Source organism: Pelodiscus sinensis, chromosome 13 (genome assembly GCF_049634645.1).
Source record: "Pelodiscus sinensis isolate JC-2024 chromosome 13, ASM4963464v1, whole genome shotgun sequence".
Lineage (NCBI taxonomy): Eukaryota > Metazoa > Chordata > Testudines > Trionychidae > Pelodiscus > Pelodiscus sinensis.
In genome coordinates this window covers 22969857-22993132 of record NC_134723.1, presented here as the reverse complement: position 1 = coordinate 22993132, position 23276 = coordinate 22969857, and the positions used below count along the sequence as shown (strand labels likewise).

The 23276-nt window shown below is 46.9% G+C and overlaps 1 protein-coding gene and 1 long non-coding RNA gene across 2 annotated transcripts in view; one reads left to right on the top strand and one right to left on the bottom strand.

Annotated features, from left to right (window-relative positions):
- The window catches only part of LOC102462718 (voltage-gated potassium channel KCNC1-like), a 35124-nt gene that overhangs the window by 3135 nt on the left and 8713 nt on the right, over positions 1-23276 (top strand). The gene's annotated exons all lie outside the window — the stretch shown is intronic.
- LOC142831219 (uncharacterized) lies at positions 10746-22452 on the bottom strand. The gene is made up of 3 exons (XR_012906888.1): positions 22088-22452; positions 13312-13646; positions 10746-11385 (listed from the first exon to the last, which is right to left on the bottom strand). It is a non-coding gene; the product is annotated as an uncharacterized LOC142831219 (long non-coding RNA).

The window sequence follows — 23276 nt, the reverse complement described above, 5'->3', positions numbered from 1 at the left end:
CTCGTAGGTCATATGCTCCAGACCCCTAATCATTTTGGTTGCCCTCCGCTGGACCCTCTCCAATGCGTCCGCATCCTTTTTGTAGTGGGGGGCCCAGAACTGGACACAGTACTCCAGATGTGGCCTCACCAAAGCCGAATAAAGGGGAATAATGACATCTCTGGATCTGCTGGCAATGCTCCTCTTAATGCATCCTAATATGCCATTAGCCTTCTTGGCTACAAGGGCACACTGTTGACTCATATCTAGCTTCTCATCCACTGTAACCCCCAGGTCCTTTTCTGCAGAACTACTACTTAACTGGTTGGTCCCCAGCCTGTAACTATGCTTGGGATTCTTCCGTCCCAAGTGCAGGACTCTACACTTGTCTTTGTTGAATCTCATGAGATTTCTAGTGGCCCAATCCTCCAATTTGTCTAAGTCACTCTGGACCCTATCTCTGCCCTTAAGCGTATCTACCTCTCCCCCTAGCTTAGTGTCATCTGCAAACTTGCTGAGGGTGCAATCTATCCCCTCATCCAGGTCATTAATAAAGATATTGAACAAAACCGGTCCTAGAACCGAACCTTGGGGCACTCCACTAGAAACCGACCGCCATCCTGTCATCGAACCGTTGATCACTACCCGCTGGGCCCGGCCTTCTAGCCATCTTTCTATCCATCTTACCGTCCATTTATCCAATCCGCATTCCCTTAACTTGCTGGCAAGAATATTGTGGGAGACCGTATCAAAAGCCTTGCTAAAGTCAAGGTATATAACATCCACTGACTTTCCCATGTCCACTGAGCCAGTTACCTCATCATAGAAGCTAATCAGATTGGTCAAGCACGACTTGCCCTTTGTGAATCCATGCTGACTATTCCGGACCACTTTCCTCTCATTCAAGTGTCTCAAAATGGATTCCTTTAGGATCCCTTCCATGATTTTTCCAGGAACCGAGGTAAGACTGACCGGCCTATAGTTCCCTGGATCGTCCTTCTTCCCTTTTTTGAAGATGGGCACTACATTTGCCTTTTTCCAATCATCCGGGATTTCACCCGATCTCCACGACTTTTCAAAGATAATGGCCAAAGGCTCCTCAATGACATTTGCCAACTCCTTCAGTACCCTTGGGTGCATTAAGTCTGGACCCATGGATTTGTGTACGTTTAGTTTTTCTAAATAGTTCCTAACCTGTTCTTTACCCACCAAGGGCTGTCCATCTTCTTCCCATCTTGCGTCGCTTAGCACAGAAGTCCAGGAGCCGACCTTGTCCGTGAATACAGAGGCAAAGAAAGCATTGAGTACTTCAGCTTTCCCCACATCCTCTGTCACTAGGTTACCTCCTTCATCCATTAGGGACTGCACACCCTCTCTGATCACCTTCTTCTTGTTGACATGCCTGTAGAAACCTGTCTTGTTATCCTTCACATCCTTAGCCAGTCGCAACTCCATTTGCGCTTTCGCCTTCCTGATAACCCCCCGGCATTCTCGAACTATACATTTAAACTCCTCCCTAGTCATTTGTCCAAGTTTCCACTTTCTGTAAGCTTCCTTTTTGTGCTTAAGTACACCAAGGATTTCCCCTGTAAGCCAATCCGGTCTCCTACCAGGTTTGCCTCTCTTGCTACGCTTTGGGATGGTTTCTTTCTGTGCCTTCAATAAGGCTTCTTTAAAATACTGCCAGCTGTCCTGGACTCCTTTCCCCTTCATGTTAACATCCCAGGGGATTCTTTCCATCAGATCTCTGAGGGAGTCAAAATCTGCTTTTTTGAAGTCCAAGGTGTGTATTTTACTACTCTCTTTCCTTCCTTTGGTCAGGATCCTGAAATCTACCATCTCATGATCACTGCTTCCCAGGTTGTCACCCACCTCTACGTCCCCTATTAGTTCCTCCCTGTTTGTGAGGAGAAGGTCAAGCTGTGCACGGCCCCTGGTCGGATCCTTCAGCACTTGTACCAAGAAGTTATCCCCAACATTCTCCAAAAACTTCCTGGATTGCCTGTGTACTGCCGTATTGGTTTCCCAACAGATGTCAGGGTGATTAAAGTCCCCCATGAGAACTAGGGCCTGCGATCTGGAAGCTTCGCTCAGTTGTTCAAAGAAAGCCTCATCTACCTCATCCACCTGGTTCGGTGGCCTGTAGCAGACACCAACCACAACATCACTGCTGTTTGCTCCTTTAAACCTGACCCATAGACTTTCAACAAGTTTTTCTCCCTCTTTATACTGGAGTTCAGAGCAATCATAGTGCTCTCTTACATATAGTGCAACTCCTCCTTTTCTCCCCTGCCTATTCTTCCTGAACAATCTATACCCTTCCATGACAGCGCTCCAGTCATGCGAGTCATCCCACCAAGTCTCTGTTATCCCAATTAAATCATATTTCTTGGTCTGGGCCAGGGCCTCCAGTTCTTCCTGCTTGTTGCCTAGGCTTCTTGCATTAGTGTACAAACACTTCAGGTAACCAGTTGATTGCACTATCTTCTCCATTCGAAACTGGGGTCCTCCTTTCTCGCTCCTTGCTCTATGCATTTCTTCCCGGTATCTGACTTTCCCACTCCCCTCAGGGTTTTGGTCACCGTCCCCCGACGAACCTAGTTTAAAGCCCTCCTCACTAGGTTCGCAAGCCTGCCCGCGAAGATGCTCCTTCCTCTCTTCGTTAGGTGGATCCCATCTCTTCCTAACAATCCTTGCGCCCGGAACAGAGTCCCATGGTCGAAGAAACCAAAGCCCTCTCTGCGACACCACCTGCGCAACCACGCATTTACGTCCTCAATTCGACGATCCCTGCCCAGTCCTTTCCCTTCAACAGGGAGGATGGACGAGAACACCACTTGCGTTCCAAAGTCTTGGATCCTTCTTCCCAGTGCTACATAATCCGCAGCAACCCGCTCAAGGTCATTCTTGGCCGTATCATTCGTTCCTACATGGAGAAGCAGGAAGGGGTAGCGATCTGAAGGTTTGATCAGCTTGCTAAGCCTCTCAGTGACATCCCGAATGCGAGCTCCCGGTAAGCAGCACACCTCTCGAGATTCCAGGTCCGGACGGCAGAGGGATGGCTCAGTCCCTCTTAGGAGGGAGTCCCCGACCACCACCACCCGTCGTTTCCTTTTGGGGGTGGTGGCCGTGGAACCCCCATCTCTAGGACTACGCATCCCATGCCTTTCAGTAGATGGTGCTCCCTTCTGGTTTCTACCTTGTGAGGTCCCTTCCAGAGCTTTCAGCACTGCAGAGCCTGTGGAGAGAGCTTGAAAGCGATTGCTTACCTCTATAGCATCGGGGGAATCCCGTGCTGGCCTTTTTCCCCTTCTAGAAGTTACATGCTGCCAGTTCTCTTCTTGGTCGCGTACTGCCCTCACTGGCTCCTCTGCCTGCCGTGCTTGAAGGATCAATTGCTGCCTTCTATCGAGGAAGTCTTCATCCTCTCTGATCAAGCGTAAGGTCGACACTTGGGCCTCCAGTCCTCTAATTTTTTCTTCCAAAATCTCGACCAGCTTGCACTTGGTGCAGATGAAATCCGTTCTTTCTTCCGGGAGGAAGACAAACATGGCACACGCCGTGCAGGTAACAACAGCAGCAGACGCATCATCAACCATCGCTGCTGTCCTGGAGAAGGGATTTAAAAAGAAAGACAAGAGAACCTCCCGCCCTTCCCAACTCCCTCTCAAAACTCCCTGTTAGCAATCACCTGTTCGCAAGCTCCTTGGTCGCTTGCCCACTGCCTTATAAAGCCCCTCCCCCTACCAAGGCTCAGCCAATCAGCAGAGGCTTCTAGAATTCAACTTTAATTAGAAGCCAACAGTTTCCACCTGCCAATCACAGCCCCTACCAATCACAGCACAAACTCTATCAAGGGGAGGGGGGAAGGGAAAAAAACAAAACAAAAAAAACCAAAAAAACCTCACTCTCAAACACAGGGGTAAATAAATAAATAAACAAACAAACAAAAAAGAACACACACAACCCTCACTCACAAACACAAGCTCAGCATACAGCAAGAAAGCCCCAAGCACAACACCCACTTCTCCCAAGACTCCTGTATCTACTTCTCCTCTACCTGGAGAACTCCCCCTCTAAAGCCTCACTCAAACAGGGGGGGAGGAGGGAAAGGAAAAAAAAAAAAAAACACAAACCACCACACACCAAACAAACACAAGCTCTGCACACACTGAGAGAGCCCCAATAACAAAACACACTTCCCTCAAGAGTCCTGTATCTGCTTCTCCTTCACCTGGAGAACTCCCTCTCAAAACTCCCTGTTAGCAATCACCTGGGGCTGCAGCAGGCATGGTGCCCTGCAGCGCTCAAAGATAGGCTGGGCACCATGCCTGCTGCAGCCCCAGATTGGGTAAAACTGCAGCCTGCTCCCTCCATGTGGCTCTCAGCTTCGGGGGAAGGCTTTGTGCTGTCCCTGTCCCCCAGGCCAATCTCTCAGCTTCTGTTTGTTGTTTTCAGCTAATAGGAGCTGAGAGCTTGGCTGGGTCTCTTCATACTGGCCAGTTGTTTCCAGACAATAGGAGCTGAGGATTGGGCTGGTGGCAGGGAGATCACATGAAGCCTTCCCACCCTCCAGAGCAGAGAGCCACATGGCTGCTGCGTGCCTGAGGGTCTCGGCAGGGTGGTCCGTGGGCTGGATCTGGTGGCTTGGTGGGCTGGATGTGCCTCTCAAGATGTCTTGTGCACCCCTGAATTAGAATAATCTCAACTATCTATTACTGCAGTTTGGATGTTCTTTAACTTGTTGCAAGGAATTTGTGCTTTTAAAAGATCATTGTATTGAGAATTGTTATTTGCATCAATAAAAATATTTCTTGTTTTGGAAGGAATACTTCTTGTTCAATCATTTATTTATCAGAAGGCTGTAGCCATGTCCTCCAAGTATGTTCCTAGCCACCCCAGAGACCTATACCTAAGCAATCAGTTCTTGTTACATTCTGGGAACCCCAAAAGAATTTTAGGATAACAGTGTGCCTCAATTTTTCCTTGTACACAGCAGATCAAGTTTACTATGGCCTGCTTGCTATGATAGACTTTAAGTTAATTTATTTCATTCATTGGCATGAAAAGCACTATGACTCTTGGACATGCACTGCAACACTCAGAATAGCAAAATGGTGGTGGCTGGCCAGAGGGGAGCAGACAGATAGAATCATAGAACACTAGAACTGGAAGGGACCTCAAGCGGTCATCGAGTCCAGTCCAAACCTGTCATGGGGCTAGTTGTGAGAGGCAACAGCTAGTCTTAAATGAATTATTCTTACCCATGTTTACACTAACGTTGTCTGTAGAAAACCCAACATAGTTATCCCACACTTCATGTGAAGTCATTCTCTTATCAGTTTTAAAAAAAGATTTATCTTGCAGTGGCTGCAGGAATGCCCATGGTGAGGCATAAGTCAAGTAACTGTTGTCACTAGATGTTTCTGGCTATCAAAAATCCTCACTGTCTGTGGATTCATTTTTTCTAAGCCTCTGTCATTAGAGGAATCAACAGAAAATGGCTTCAGTCTTCATTTGTCTCACAAGACACTCTTGGAAAAAGGGAGCAAAGGCACTATTGAGTATACACATTGACTTGATTCTTACAGATGCATAATATTGGGCAGTTTGGCTGTCGGGGAAGATATCTTTAAACAGGGGCCGCAGGTGGTCTGCACTCACAACAGGACTATTGTGCTGCTGTGAAAGCAAAGTTGTAACTTTCACTTCTGCATGTGTCAACTGAGGGTAAAACCAACATTTTTTTATACACTGTGTTGAATATTTTATCAAAGCTAAATATAAAAATGGGAAATTAATAGACAATAAAACATCTTGAAACAGTATAACCAGATTTTCACAAGCACTTATGTTAATGATACAAATAGTGAGTGGATTTTTTATGTGATAAGAACTGCAAGTTTGTGTCTGTATATGTAGCATACTGTATTTTAATAATCCTGTTACCGTGGATGAAGGCATCAGCTTTCTTAATTTCTACTCAACACTCAGTAGGACACATTGAAAACTACAGAGCTGGGTTGGTAGCTAAGGGTCTGGCAACTCCCCAGGAGAGTCTGGAGGCAGGCCACACAGGGGCCAGAATTGACTTCCCCTGCTCTGGAAAACTGACTGATCTTGAGGGTGCCAGACCACAGAGGTCCAACTGTAATAACATTGAAACTTCAAGGACAAGATCATTGAGCATCCTAACCAGCACTATCAAGGCAACAACATTCTACCCCCACCCCCAAGCACTTAGCCACAAAGGTCTGCTGAAGCAGCTGTCAGTGCAGAGCTGGATGGCACACTGTAAGAACACACACACACGTGTCAACTGACAACAAGGGTGACCCTAACTCTTGATCTGGAAAGTGGCAAACTGTCCTCTGTAGGAATCATGATCTAATGTGGTAGAAAACCTTGATCTCCTGTGAGGTAGGGATAGGATCTTGTTTACAAATAAAGTGGAAACTGAGAGGTTCATTGATTTGCCAAAGCTGCTCAATGGCAGAATTAGCAACAGAACCTAGGCGAAGTCCCTGTCAAGTGTTCCTAGAATCAGTGCTGCCCTTGGGGGAATCTTCCTGTGTCACCCTTCAGCTGTATCCGCTGGGAATTCTCTGCCATGAAGAGCACTTACCCCTTCTCAAGGAAGGCAAGCTGTGATTCTTTTTCTCTGCATTCACTTAAACTTCCCCTTTTCTAACTCACAAGGAGTGTGAGCAGGTGCTATTCCTGCCCTTTTCCAAACAGTCTACACATGATATAAAAGCGCAGTCTTACTCCCTTCTTGGGCTTTGGCTTTATTACAAATGCAAACTGTAATAAAACAGAATTCTTACCTCAAGCTTCCTCCCCAGTCTTGCTTGTTCCTAGAGTTTCCTACAGCGCCTCCCACTCTCTGCTTCTAATTTCCTATTATCAACAGGTCATGCCCAAATCTCTTACCCTACTGGGTGAGGCCAACAGACTCGCTGGGGCCCTGGACAAGGCAGGGAGGCTGGCTCCATGCATTCAGAAGGCATGAGGCCTTGGGCAGAAGGGACAGGGCTGGGGCTAGCTTCCCCCAGGCAGCCCTCAGTGCCACCCTGAGTGCACGGTGCCTCCCCCAGGAGCCCTCCGAACTGCCCAGAGAGTGCCGGGGTGGCTCCAGCAACCATTTAAAGGGCTCAGGGCTCCAAACACTGCTGCTACCACAGTAGCAGCAGTGGTGACTGGTAATCTCGGGTCTTTTTCAATCATCGGGCCCCAGGGCAGGGCAGTTGCTCCCTTTGCACCTCCCACCAGAGGGTCTGATCTTGGTGGAGACTCCCCAGTGACAAGGAGTACGGCTACACTGCAATTAAAAATCTATGGTTGGACCATGCCAGCTAACTCAGGTCATGGGGCTTGGGCTAAGCGGCTGTTTGCCCATGAACTAGGATCTGTGAGGTGAGAAGATCCCAACCAAATATTTATACTTCCATTAAGCAGCATCATAGTCTGCTTGACTCAGCTGGCACTGATCAGTCACATGTAAAAGTGCAAGGTAGACATACCCTATGGCTGTGTCTAGACTGGCAAGTTTTTCCGCAAAAGCAAGTGCTTTTGCGGAAAAACTTGCCAGCTGTCTACACTGGCCGCTTGAATTTCTGCAAGAACACTGACGATCTCATGTAAGAAATCAGTGCTTCTTGCGGGAATACTATGCTGCTCCCGTTCGGGCGAAAGTCCTTTCGCGCAAAAGCTTTTGCACAAAAGGGCCAGAGTAGACAGCTCAGATTTGTTTTGCGCAAAAAAGCCCCAATCCCGAAAATGGCGATCGGGGCTTTCTTGCGCAAAACCGCATCTAGATTGGCATGGACACTTTTCCGCAAAAAGTGCTTTTGCGGAATAGCGTCCGTGCCAATCTAGACGCTCTTTTCCTCAAATGCTTTTAACAGAAAACTTTTCCATTAAAAGCATTTGCAGAAAATCATGCCAGTCTAGACGTAGCCTATGAGTCAGCAGCTCTGTGTATGCAAGATTCTGCTACCTGAATGGGTTAACAGAAGAGCCAGCCAATGTTCCTGAGCCAGTCAGCACACCAGCCAAAGCCAGTCATTCCAAGTCCACCTATCCAGCTCCCTGTATAGGGAGAAAACAGCAATGTCAAAATCCCAGGGAAGAGGCCATCCCTCTGTCTTCTGGGTAAGGATGCCTGCAAACCCATAGGCTACGTCTACACTGGCCCCTTTTCCGGAAGGGGCATGTAAATTTCACCAGTTGTCGTAGGGAAATCCGCGGGGGATTTAAATATCCCCCGCGGCATTTAAATAAAAATGTAGGAATAAGACCCTCCGGAAAAGGGCACTTTTTCCGGAGGATCGGGGCCAGTGTAGACGCTCTTTTCCGGCTTTTTTAAAAGCCGGAAAAAAGCGGCGGACATTTTTATTTAAATGCCGCGGGGGATATTTAAATCCCCCGCGGATTTCCCTACGACGACTGGTGAAATTTACATGCCCCTTCCGGAAAAGGGGCCAGTGTAGACGTAGCCCTGGTGACAAAAGGTAACTTCAGACGACAAAACTTTGTCATTCAGTCCAGATGTGAGAGAGCAAGTGGAGGGAGATTATATTCCTATTTGCTGAACACATAGAAGAGTCCTTATCACTGTGGCTATGTCTAAACTGCCCCCGTTTTGCACAAATATGCAAATGAGGTGAAGTGTGGAATATCACTGTGCCTCATTTGCATAATTGAGGCTTCATTTTTGCACAAAACCCCCCTCTTGCGGAAGAGCTGTTCTTCCTTAAAAAAATGCAGAAGAACAGCTCTTGCGCAAAAGCCTCTTATGCAAAAATGGAGCCTCACTAATTACGCAAATGAGGCACAGTGATATTCCATCATTTGCATATTTTTTGCACAAAAACGGGGGCAGTGTAGACATAGCCTGTATGTCACGCATGTGCTGTAGTTTGACTAAGCTCATTTATGTGTAATTTTTATCTGCAGTGCAATTCTGTAGATAGCAATAGTCTACTTCTGAGTGTCTTTGGTCTAGAGAATCATGCCCTGCATTGGAGACCAAGAAGACCTGAGTTCTAATTACAGCTTTAATGCTGGTTTATCGGTTCACCTCTCCATGCTTTGGTTTCTTTTCCCACATGGGTGGAGTTTAAATATATTGCAGAGTAAGAGGAATACATATGGCCTCCAAAACCTACTTGCTCAAGTTTGAGAAGGAGAATATGATGGAGACTGGCTGTTTCTTTACACCTGCAATATTAATGTTGGTTGGATTTTGATCACAGATTAGCAGTTTAATGTCCTCAAATACCATTCTCTCTCATGGAGAAATCCATCCCTGTTTCATCTTGTCTTGCAGACAATGATGGAAATTCACGCTCTTCCAGAGCATCAACTTTCTGTAGTAAGTTTAGCTGAGGCAAATGCTTCACAAATTCACCTGGGTCTGTGATTTTCAGTATATCTGGAAGTGCCTTTAAGTGATTTTTGTCATATTAGTATTGAACTGTGATTTCAGAGTTAGTGTAGGATAAAAATTTCTGAGGTAGGCTATGATATTCTGTTAAGAACCCCTATTCTAAATTTGGAGTCTGGCACTGGCATACAAACACACTACATGATGGTTACCCCCCCACACCTAGCCTAGGATGGGAGACAGGACAAGACACATTCAATGGTACTAGGAACAAATGTGCCATTGTCAAGTACTCCAAATGTCTCTGCTTTAATCCCTAGATCAGTGGTCCTCAACTTTTTGGGGGGCTGCCGGGCGCCTGGGGGCAGGGCTGCACATGTGCTGCGCGGCCGGGGGAGGGGCTGCGCATGCGCCACGCGGCCGGGGACCGGGGCACAAGAATGGCTTGGGCTGGCCCTGGTCACTTGGCGGGAGCACATAAATGCCCTGTCGGGCACCATGGCACCCGCGGGCACCGTGTTGGGGACCACTGCCCTAGATGGATCACATCCATGCAGAGACACCTTCTTGAAGTTGACAGACATATCACCACTTAACACACAGTTGATAACGGATGTCTGCTTTGTTTAAATACTTGTTTTACTGGAAACACTATGTAACTTTATATTATTGCTCTTACTTTGTCTCATAATTAGCACTTATCTGGGGATCCAGGATCTTACCGCCCCCCCATGTCTTTGATCTGCACATTAAGCATCCTATATAATTAATTATAATCTATGGTCTGGCAGTGTTCACTGAGCCCTAACAAGTGATGTGACACTCCGCCAGCACTGTGTGTGTAATAAACTCTCCTGCTTGCTTCACATACAGTGTTCAGATTCTGTTCCTTCAGCAGCATAAAAAGTGATAGAGCTCAAACTCACTTTCAGGCTTTAGGGTGAGGGTAATATAGTGTAATCCCTTTGCTCCTTCATAGGACCTTTTTAATTCCTATATCAAGAGCCATAGAGGTTGCTCCATATCCTGCCTGGGCTCTGCAGGTCTGGATTGCTCACTTGAATGAACATGAGTAGAAAACATATGTCTTCATGGAAGAACTTGTCTCCTTTCAATTAAACTAGTCTTGCAAGTCCAGCCTGGAATGATATGGAAAGGCACAGGCTCCCCACACAGCATATTCTTAGACTCCTCCACCATGGCCTTGTCAACTGTGACAACAAGGCCTAAGAACTGTTCTATCTAAGCAGTGGAGGGATAGCTCAGTGGTTTGAGCATTGGCCTGCTAAACCCTGGGTTGTGAGGCCAATTGTTGAGGCGGCCATTTAGGGATCTGGGGCAAATCAGTCAGGGATGGGACTTGGTCCTGCTGTGAAGGCAGGATACTGGACTTGATGATCTTTCAAGGTCCCTTCCAGTTCTATGCGATAGGTATAAGCGCTAGGGGGACTATTATGAAGCAGTAAAAAGTGCATGATTTATTCAAACAAGAAAACAGCTTTGCCTTATCATTACTGTTGCCAGCTTTCAATTACTTTTCAAGTCATCTTAATACCCACAATTGAAGAATGGTTTGTCTGTAGGTGAATGGTAGATGATCTATGTGTGTATAACTGGACAGTATCTCCATTTAAGAGCATGGGGCCACCAGCCTCCCCGGTTTGAATATCAGACTCAGCTGGGAGGGGAAGGGGTCAGGTGATTGCTATAAAGGGCTGAGAGCTTCACTGGTGGGAGATGAGTTCCTGCAATAGGCTCTGAAACAGGGACTGGAACAAATGGGTGTGTTGTTCTTCGGGTAGCGTCCCCGTGGGTGCTCCACTGTGGGTGTCGGGCCCATCCTGGCGCCACAGATTGGAGATCTCAAAGCTGTTGTCTGCCGGACCGTGCATGCATGGCGGCCATCTTGCGGCTTTTCGCACCGTTTTCTGTCGTGTGGTCTGGCTCCCGCCAGTTCCTCTTAACCGTCTTCGGGCGCAGACAGAGAAACAGCTCCTTCTCTCGTCGTTCGTCAGAACCTGAGAGGAGAGAATTTCAACCATTTTGTAAATATTATAGTTCTTTAGTCTTAAATAGTTACGTAGGTAGTTAGTTAATAGTTCGTTCTTTTAAAAAAAAAATTTTTTTTTCTTCTTATAGTAGCTAAGACAGACACAATGCCTGGATCCCCAGGCTTCAAGAAATGCACGGCATGTAAAGACTCCATGTCTGCCTCAGCCACTCCACCTGTATAAAATGTCTTGGTGAGGGGCACATCCCACAAAAGTGCCCCCACTGTTCAAAACTGATGGCCAGGGCTTGCAGAGATCGTGAAATGCGTCTCAGGATGTTGTTATTTGACAAAGCCCTTCGGCCGTAGTCCAAGCCTCCCATGGACCCACCCCGCCTCGTATGAACCAAGGCGGTGTACAAGAAGAAGCTTCCGTCACCGTCCCATTCTCTGCCACCTAGAGTGAGCACGACGGACCAGCCAGGGACCTCAGGGCTCACGGTCTCCCGCAAGGCGGAGAAGCACAAACAGCCTCGTAGCATGTCCACGTCTAGTACGTCGGACCGCTCGGCACACCGGCCCAAATTGGCTCCAGCGCCATCGGTGCCGTCTCCTTCACGGCCACTCCGAGCACCATCGGCACCCACACCAACAGTCTCGGCACCGACACCCTCAGCACCGGGAGCTACGGGCCCGACTTCTTCATCGGCACCGGTGGCCTCCGCACTGAGTGCTACGGCATCACCTATAGCCTTGGCACCGCTGGGTGCAGAGCCCACTGACACGTTGGCACCGACAACTACAGCACTGAGTCCGCCTCTGGCATCAACCACCGTGGTACGAGCACCACCTCTCACCAGGGCACCCTCTGCCTCAGCCTCTGCTAAGCTGGCACCTACGCGTGTGGAACGCAGTCCTCCACACCCTCTATCATCTATGAGGTCGGTCTTATCTGCATCTCCTATCCAAGCCCGCGGTAGATTCAGGGAGAGAGTGCACAGACGATCTTCTCTGTCCCCTAGTCCTGGGCCAGAGGCTTTCTCGCCCAAGCCTCCTTCACTGCCCATATGCTCGCCTCGGGTATCCCGCCATCCTTCTCCCGCAAGATACCAAACTGACACTGCCTCGCCTCACCTCACCATCAACATCATTATTATCAATATTACTCTCCATCTCCATCCTACTCCAGGAGGCACTCCAGGTCTCCGAGGTCTCCATCATATCATAGAACCTCGTACTACGGACATCGTTACTCACATCACCGTCATTACTCACTTTGCCACGATGACAGATGGCACCGACACTACACTTCCAGGGACCGATCCCTACACTCACCTTCTCGTTCTACAGCTAGATTGCTGTCACATTCTCCTCCACTGCCCCCGCCACCTAGGAGTACATCCGTCTCCCCACAGTCACACAAACCACTGATGCCTTCGGGGGTTCAGGCTATGACAGTGGAGACCATTGATGTCGGCACTGGCCTCCCCTCTGACACAGAGGACTCTCACCACCAGTTCCCCACAGAGGTAGCATTATTGTCCCCTGACGATGTGGTGTTTCATGGGGACTCTTCGCCCATGGACGACATCAAGGATTTTCAGGAACTCTTCAAAAGGGTTGCCGAGAGCCAGAACGTCCAGTTAGCAGAGGTGCAGCCAAAACAACACCATTTACTGAGGAATCGTCATCCTTCTCTCTCCTCAAAAGTTGCCCTCCCATTGGATGCTGCCATCCTTGAAATAGCTGATGGCATTTGGCAAACACCAGCCTTGATCCCACCCACCAACAAAAAGGTGGACAAAAAGTTTTTTTGTTCTGGCCAACAGCATGGAGTTCTTATTTAACCACCCACTTCTGAACTCCTTGGTGCTTGAAGCCACCCAACAGAGGCCCAAAGCATCCCACCATAAGACCACCCCAGGGGAGAAGGACATCAAGAGGCTGGACTTACCTGGCAGAAAAATTTACTCATCCGCCACATTATCACTCCATATGGCGGACTATTCGGACTTGCTGGCAAATCACACCTTCGATAATGTCGCCAAACTTGTCCCCCTCCTTGACCACCTTCCAGACTCCAAACGCCAGATATTGAAAGTGGCGATACAGGAAGGTTTCACGTTCGCCCGTCAGCTCTCCATATTGTGCTGGACTCAGATGATACAGCAGCCCACACCATGGCCACATCCATCGTGATGCGCAGGGCATCATGGCTTCACATGGCGGCAGTCCCAAAGGAAATCCAGTCAAAAATCAAGGATTTGCCATTCGATAGGCAGAATTTGTCTGGGGACAAAACAGATCAGGTACTACACTCTGGCAAAGACACGCGCACCACACTAAGGACTCTAGGTATGTACACTCCGCCATTTAGACGGAGATGCTACACGCCATACCAGAGGCAGAGACAGCTCCCCTATGCACCACCCCAGGGGAGGGAATATGAGGCCCCAAGAGGTCGCCAAAGCCCCCAGAGGTGTCGCCCACAACAGCAGAGACCAGCTCACCAACAGGCTGGCAAACAGCAGGTTTAACGGGAGTGTCAAGGGACTGTGAATCATCCAGTTGCTACCTACTCATCACGTCACCAAAGCACTCTTCCACCATCGTTTGAGGCCCCACCAACACCATTGGGCTGTAATAACATCGGACTGATGGGTCATGCAGCTAATAACATCTGGCAATGTGATTCCATTCCTATCCCCCACCCCCACTACTCCTCCCTTCCCCTCCCTCTTCAGGGACCCATCTCACAAGTCTCTTCTCGCTCATGAGGTAGATTATCTACTCAGTATGGGAGCGATAGAGAGGGTCCCAGAAGCCTTCCACGGCAGAGGCTTTTACTCCCACTATTTTCTGACGGAGAAAAAGTCAGGAGGGTGGAGGCCCATACTCGATCTTCGGCAACTGAATCGATACGTACGCAAACAGCACTTCAAGATGGTGACATTAGCAACAATCATACCATCCCTAGAACAGAATGATTGGTTCATGTCCCTCCATCTGCAGGATGCCTATTTTCACATCGCCATCCATCCTGCACACAGGCGTTTCTTCCACTTCCTGGTGGGCACAGCCCACTACCAGTACAAGGTCCTTCCCTTCGGCCTATCCTCAGCCTCAAGGGTCTTCTCCAAAACGCTTGCAGTAGTGGCATCCTTTCTTCATCAGTTAGGAATTATCATCTTTCCCTACCTATTCGATTGCCTCATCAGAGCACGCTAATTCAAAGAAGCCGAGTGGGCGGTTACCATGACAAGGCTCGTGTTCAATACACTGGGGCTCATAATCAACACCCAGAAATCTTCACTGATTCCTCGACAGTCTATACAGTTCATAGGAGCGCATCTCGACTCCACAACAGCTCGAGCCTACTTACCTTCTGACAGATTCCAGGCCATTCAAGATCTAGTGCAAGTGATAAACACGAGCCCTACAGTACCTGTCCTCACGTGTCTACAACTTTTAGGACACGTGGCTTCCACAACATACATCATAGCCAACGCGCGGCTCCACCTCTGCTGACTCCAGCATTGGGTGTCCAGAATATACACACCAGGCAAACATGATGTGCACAGGATGGTAGTGGTTCCTGTCATGATCAAGTGATATCTTATTTGGTGGACCATTTCCGACAGCCTGCTGGCTGGTATCCCCTTTCACAAACCACAGCCCCAAGCTTCAACTCACAACGGACGCTTCGTTACTGGGTTGGGGAGCACACATGCAAGGCAGCCAAGTTCAGGGCCGGTGGTCTCCCGAGGAGTCCCTCCTCCACATAAATCTGTTGGAGTTACGGGCCATCACAAATGCCTGCAAGCACTTCCTTCCCCTCCTTTGCAATCAAGTTGCAACAGTGCTCACGGACAACATTACTGCCGTCTACTACATAAACAAGCAGGGAGGAGCGCGCTTTCACTCCCTGTGCACAGAGGCAATCCGTCTCTGGACCTTTTGCAACCAGCACGGTGTGACCATCACCACTGCCTATTTACCAGGGAAGGACAATACCATGGCAGATGCATCGAGCAGAAGGTTTGCTTGCCAGCACGAGTGGGAGATACATCCACACATCCTATGTTCCATCTTCACCAGGTGGGGTCACCCTTCCATCGACCTTTTCACCACGCAATACAACACAAAGTTTGCACGGTACTGTTCACGAGCAGGAATTGGCCTACACTCGATAGGAAATGCCTTCCTCTTCAGTTGGAAAGGAAGTCTACTTTATGCGTTCCCTCCCATTCCATTAGTAAAGAGAGTATTAGAAAAGATACTCCTAGATGAGGCAACGGTAATTCTAATAGTTCCATTCTGGCCTCGCCAGGTTTGGTTTCCTTACCTGTATCGGCTGTCTTCTCATCCCCCGTTCCATCTTCCGGACCGTCCAGATCTCCTGTCACAAAATCACGGCCAAATACTGCACCCACAAACACACAGCCTTGCCCTTTCTGCCTGGCTGCTAATAGGTTCAAACAAACAGAAATGAGTTGTTCTCAAGATGTTAAGAATGTTCTCTTAAACAGCAGAAAATCTTCCACGCGAGTAACTTACCTGCACAAATGGCACAGATTCCAACAGTGGTGCATGTCCCATGAAGTGCCCTGCACCACTGCCCCATTGCCTTCCATACTGGAATATATCCTACATCTTAAACAAGCTGGTCTCGCCTTATCGTCGCTCAAAGTACACCTGGTGGCTATTACAGCATTTCATCAACCAATTGACGGATTCACCTCGTTTTCTCACCCAACCACGAAAAGATTCTTGAAAGGCCTTACCAATCTCTTTCCTAAGCACAGACATCCTCCAGAACCCTGGAACTTAGAATTGGTCCTAGACACGTTGATGCGACCTCCCTTTCAGCCGCTAGCCACATGTGATTTCAATACCCTATCAATGAAAGTGATTTTTCTTGTGGCTATTATCTCTGTGAGAAAGGTAGGAGAACTGGCAGCTTATGCTCCAACACTTCAGTTAGTCTATAAGGTGCCACAGGACTCCTTGCCGCTTTTGCAGATTCAGAGTAACACGGCTACCCCTCTGATACTTGTCACCTTATGCAGTAACAATGGTTTTTCGAGGTGTGTGTCCCCGTGGGTGCTCCACAACCCGCCCTCCTCCCCTCTTCGGAGTCTGTTCTTTCTGTCTTTCAGACTTCGATGCTTAGGAAGAACTGGCGAAAGCCGGACCATGTGACAGAAAATGGCGCGAAAAGCCGCACGATGGCCACCACACATGCACGGTCTGGCAGACAACAGTTTTGAGATCTCCGATCAGCAGCGCTGGGACAGCCCTGACACCCACAGTGGAGCACCCACGGGGGGAAACACCTTGAAGAACCGTTGTTACTGCACAAGGTGAGTAATTTCTTCTTCCCCTTTCAGCCCTGAAAGAGGCAAGGGGGAAAGCATGATATCTAGGGATGTTAAATATTGGTTAGTTGAATAGTCAAGTAATCTCATGAATTTTTATGGGTTAGTTGACTATTCTGTAGTCCCCAGGGGCAGGGCTGGCAGCCAGTGTGTTCCAGCATCACTCCGGAGGAGCCCCTTGCTACTTCGCATTGCTGCCTCTGTATCAGAAGCAGCAGCACAAGTTGCCAGGTGGGAGCTGGTCCATGAGGGAAGCCAGTTTAAAAACCAGCTCCCCTCGTGAACCAGCTGCCTATTGCCCTGTGCTGCTGCCTATGATAAAGAGGCAGCAGCATGGGTTGGCAGCAGCCCCTGTCTGAGGGAGTCTGAACTCCCAGATCCAGCACAAGCTGGAACTGAGCCAGGCTGCCTGCCCACTCCACTCCTAATACACTTTAAATGCAGAGCTGCAGAGGGAGTAGGTCCTGGACCCATCTCAAGCCACGACTGAGCTGGGCTGCAGGCCAGCCTGCTAAAAATATTACTGGCTGAGGGAAGGGAATGCATGTAATCTATAGCATTAACCCATAAGATTTTGCTTATTGGTTAATCAACTACACTAATATATCCCTATTATATTTCAAGACCAAAACTGCCCTGAGAAAAGGTTCTGGAAAAGATCTGAACATACGGCTGAGATTTTCCTGAGCCTACAGTATCCCTATGACTTAAATTCAGGAGGGATAAATCCCCATATTCAGGAGATGGGATATGGCTTGCGCGCTGACTCCAGAATGTGTGCTCCACAGACTGTCACTTCTGGAAATGAAGACTTGAGTGTGTTCTGTGCACGGCCCATATCCTAACACCAATAAATCCAGCCCTACCTGTTGTTCTAACAATTGCATCACTCTCTGGCAGCAATGACTGAGGCCATCTCCCTCACTTTCTTCTTCTCACTGCAAAACAGAATTAGGTCACCATGTTCTAAAGCACTTAGGATATCTCATCTGTTCCTCTTTTATTCTTTTAAGTGAATTAAGCACTGGTGAAGTGTGTCAGTTTGAAAGCCCCAGTGACTCCAGTCTCTCTCTGTCCTCAGAAGAGAAGCACAAGCATCAGTTGTGCAAACTCCCTTTACCAACCTGCCTCTTCTTGGTGTGGAGGGACTGCTTCTAGAGGTGAGTAGGGAGTTCAGTCTCTAGCCATCTTGCTTTTAAGCCTCTCTAGTGAGAGGAAGGCAATCAGTTATTGACAGCTGTGATTGTTGTTTCTGTGAGGTGGACACCTGTTACTTAGGAACTCAATGGATATCCACAACTCATTTCAAACAGACTAATTATTTTTAGGGTCATATTCTCTCCTGTGCTAAAGGCTGGAGGAAGAGCTGGGGGCCAGTGATGGCTCCCTCATTTCAAGCAGGCGTGGTGTACGTTAGAGCAGCCTAATGGGATGTTCTAACTTGGGCCAGCAGTTTATGGAACACGAACAGCATAAAGTGACCAGACTGGTAGGCAAGACTTATGTCCTTCAGTTAATACTGACTTGAGATGGAGTTGAACTGGTGAACTGCTTGGTATCCCCAGTGGATCTGTTTTTTGCCAGGTTTTTGCGATCACAGATTGCTTTATACTTGTTTAACATAAGAACGGGTCAGACCAAAGGTCCATCTAGCCCAGTACCCTGTCTGCTGATAGTGGCCAGCACCAGGTGCGCAGAGAGGGTGGACCGAAGACAATGATCAAACGATTTGTCTCCTGCCATCCTTCTCCAGCCTCTGACAAACAGAGGCCAAGGACACCGATTCTATCCTCTGGCTAATAGCCTTTTATGGACCTAACCTCCATGAAATTATCTAGCTTCTCTTTAAACTCTATTATAGTCCTAGCCTTCACAGCCTCCTCTGGCAAGGAGTTCCATAGGTTGACTACACGCTGTGTGAAGAAGAACTTTCTTTTATTAGTTTTAAACCTGCTACCTATTAATTTAATTTGATGTTCTCTAGTTCTTCTATTATGGGAACCAATAAATAACTTTTCTTTATCTGCCTTCTCCACACCACTCATGATTTTATATACCTCTGTCATATCCCCCCTCAGTATCCTCTTTTCTAAACTGAAAAGTCCCAGTTGCTTTAACCTCTCCTCATATGAGACCCGTTCCAAACCCCTAATCATTTTAGTTGCCCTTTTCTGAACCCTTTCCAAGGCCAAAATATCTTTTTTGAGGTGAGGAGACCACATCTGTACACAATATTCAAGATGTGGGCATACCATAGTTTTATACAGGGGCAGTAAGATATTCTGTGTCTTTTTTTCTATCCCTTTCTTAATAATTCCTAGCATCCTATTTGCCTTTTTGACCACTGCTGCACACTGTGTGGAAGTTTTCAGAGAACTAACCACGATAACTCCAAGATCTCTTTCCTGATTTGTCATAGCCAAATTAGCCCCCATCATACTGTATCTATAGTTGGGGTTATTTTTCCCGATGTGCATTACTTTACACTTATCCACGTTAAATTTTATTTGCCATTTTGTTGCCCAATCACTCAGTTTGGAGAGATCTTTTTGGAGTCCCTCACAGTCTGCTTCTGTCTTGACTATCCTAAACAGTTTAGTATCATCTACAAACTTTACTACCTCACTGTTTACCCCTATCTCCAGATCATTTATGAATAAGTTGAAAAGGATTGATCCCAGGACTGACCCTTGGGGGACACCACTAGTTACCTCTTTCCATTCTGAAAATTCACCATTTATTGCTACCCTTTGTTTCCTGTCTTTTAACCAGTTCTCAATCCAAGAAAGGACCTTCTCTCTTATCCCATGGCCATGTAATTTACACAAGAGCCTTTGGTGAGGGACCTTGTCAAAGGCTTTCTGAAAATCTAAGTATACTATATCTACTGGATCCCCCTTGTCCACATGTTTGTTAACCCCTTTAAAGAACTCTAATAGATTAGTAAGACATGATTTCCCTTTACAGAAACCATGTTGACTTTTGTCTAACAAATTATGTTCTTCTACATGCCTCACAAATTTATTCTTTACTATTGTTTCGACTAATTTGCCCGGTACTGAAGTTAGGCTTACCGGTCTGTAATTGCCAGGATTGCCAGGACAATTGCCAGGTGTCATGTTGCCTACCTTCCAGTCATTAGGTACGGAAGCCAATTTAAAGGATAGGTTACAAACCACAGATAACGGTTCATCAATTTCCCATTTGAGCTCTTTTAGAACCCTTGGATGAATGCCGTCTAGTCCCGGAGATTTGTTAACATTAAGTTTTTCTATTTGTTCCAAAACCTCGTCTAATGACACTTCAATCTGGGGCAGTTCCTCAGATTCATCACCCACAAAGGACGGTGCAGATTCTGGAATCTCCCCAACGTCCTCAGCCGTGAAGACTGAAGCAAAGAAATCATTTAGTTTCTCCGCAATGGCTTTATCGTCCTTGATTGCTCCTTTTATAGCTCGATCATCTAGGGGACCCACAGGTTTTTTAGCAGGCTTCCTGCTTCTAATGTACTTAAAAACATTTTGTTCTTTCTTTTTGAGTTTTTGGCTAGCTGTTCCTCAAAATCTTTTTTTGCTTTTCTTATTACATTTTTACACTTGATTTGACAGTGTTTATGTTCCTTTCTATTTATCTCACTAGAATTGGACTTCCACTTCTTAAAAGATACCTTTTTGTCCTTCACTGCTTCTTTTACAGACAGCCTGCCAACCTGAAGCATATTCTCACCAGCAACTACACACCGCACCATAATAACTCTAACTCAGGAACCAATCCATGCAACAAACCTCGGTGCCAACTCTGCCCACATATATACACCAGCAACACCATCACAGGACCTAACCAGATCAGCCATACTGTCACTGGTTCATTCTCCTGCACATCTACTAATGTAATATATGCCATCATGTGCCAACAATGCCTCACAGCTATATACATCGGCCAAACTGGACAGTCCCTACGTAAAAGAATCAATGGACACAAATCAGATATTAGGAATGGCAACATACAAAAACCTGTAGGGGAATACTTCAATCTCCCTGGACACACAATTTCAGATCTAAAGGTAGCCATCCTGCAGCAAAAAAACTTCAGGACCAGACTTCAAAGAGAAACTACGGAGCTACAGTTCATCTTCAAGTTTGACACAATCAACTCTGGATTAAACAGACTGTGAATGGCTTGCTAACTACAAAAGCAGCTTCTCCTCTCCTGGAATTCACACCTCCAGATCAGCTACTAGAAGTGGGCCTCATCCTCCCTGATTGGATCCACCTCGTCATCTCCAGCCTGATTCTGGCCTGCATATTTATACCTGCCTCTGGAAATTTCCGCTACATGTATCTGACGAAGCGGGTCTTTGCCCACGAAAGCTTATGCTTATGCTCCTACACTTCAGTTAGTCTATAAGGTGCCACAGGACTCCTCGCCGCTGTTCTGTTGAGACTTTCATCCTCCTTAAGAGCACTTGGGATCTCAGACTGGAGGTGAGACAGTACTACAGTGTCCAGGAAAGTCTCATCAACGTATCTCTCTACCTCCCTTAGCTCCTCCAGTTCAGCCACCCTGGCCTCCAAAGCCCTAACTCACTCTCTGAGGGTCAGGAGCTCCTTGCAACGGGTGCACACATATGCCGCCTGCCCACAGGGCAGGTAATCATACATGTTACACTCGACGCAATAAACAGGATAGTCCCCGCTCTGCTGCTGGGCTTCTGTCTCCATTTTTCTTATGAATAAGTTTAAGTATACACTGGGCTTCTTTTTAAATCTCTGGAATATAGATTATTATAAGAGTTATGTTTTAAAGAAGGTCAGAAGTCACTAGTGCCCTCTAACCTCCCCCTCTAAACTCCCTGTTAGCTGCTCCTGTTCACAAGCTCCCTGGTCGCTGACTCACAGGCTTATATAGCTCTGGTAGCTCCTCCCCCTGACTGAGGCTCAGCCAATTAACAGAGGCTTCTAGATTTCAAACCTTTTAGAAGCTTCTTCAAACAAACCAACCAATCAACCAACCAAACACAAGCTCAGCACACAGCAAATAACTCCCCCACACACAAACACACACTACAGACAGCCACTTACCACAAGGGTCCCGTGTTTACTCCTCTTTTACCTGGAGAACTCCCTCTCCAAACTCCCTGTTAGCTGCTCCTGTTCATTTAGCATTCTTAAGACACCATATGTATTTAATAAATTGCTAATTCTTTCCATCAGTAACCCATAAGTCATCTTTCCTTCAAGACTCTTTTTGGAAGTTTATTTTACCCTTTTTAGATTAATAATCACTTTGGACCCAATTCTTTTCCCCATTTATGCTAGTATAAAAGTAAATTAAGTCACACCAGTTACTTACCGGAGTTACTCTGCATTTACACTAGCATATCAGTTTAGACTTCCATCACTGAGAGCATAGTTTGGCTTTTTCTGTATTTCTGAGTATGAGCAAATGTGTATCACAAAACTTTAAGGATGTTTTTCCCAATAGCCATTTTTATTAAATTGGACAGAAAACTACACGGAAATGCTATAAAAAATCTGGTATTGGAAAACAGGAAACAATAGCTTAGATGTTAGCAGCTGGATCTAGTCACTACTACTGTCTTCGTTTACTACTAGTGGATCTGAATCTGTTTTAATATGGTCTTTGAAAACACAGCAAAGTTTATTACATTAATAATTTCCCCAAAAGCTTCCAGATCTTGGGCTTGAATAAATCTAGGTCAAAAGGATTCATTACCCAAAGAAAAATCAAACGGTGGAAGAAATTTGAAGGTCAGTGCCAAGCTCCTGCAGTGCTTCATGCAGGGAAAGTAAATTCTTGGAAAATACCAGACAGAGAGAAAACTTGGAAAAGGGCCCTGTTCTCTGGAACTGGATTTACACTTTCCATCTGCTTTTCATAGTGTTCAGAAAACACAGGCTGTTGTTGTACTGCTATCAAAGGGCCTTATTCAGAGCCTAGTAACAGCTTGTATCATTTTGTTTCCTATTATTTCAATGGCTTTTTGCATCTGGAACATACTTCTGGGCTTCAGCAACTAAAACGAGTGCAATTCAAATAAAATCATTGACTATTCGATTATACACTAACATCCCTAAATAAAACACCTGCAGCATCCAGTTTCAGCTGTGGGTGCAGGAGGGGGCAGGCTGCAGGGCTATAAAATGCAAGATTAGACATTCAGACTCAGCTGGAGCTCGTGTTCTAGGATTCCAATGTGCGGGGAGGGTTTCTACACTGAAATTTTATAGTTCCACAGTCTGAGACCTGTGAGCCCAAGTCAGCTGTCATAGTCCATTTGTGGATGTTGTTTTACAGTGCATGCACACCCTCTTTGGGAACAGCCCTGCTCAGGCTGGGGGAAGATAGATGACCTGAAAAGTCCTTTTTCATCTCTAATTTCCTCTGACTAGTATTACAAGTAGCCTGACTGAGAAAAGCTGGAAGTGGACTTTGAGAAGTAATAAAAAGACCATATCACTGTTTTAAATAGTGATTTTTCTTTTAGCAGGCTCAGCAGTTACCGACATTCTTCCTAATA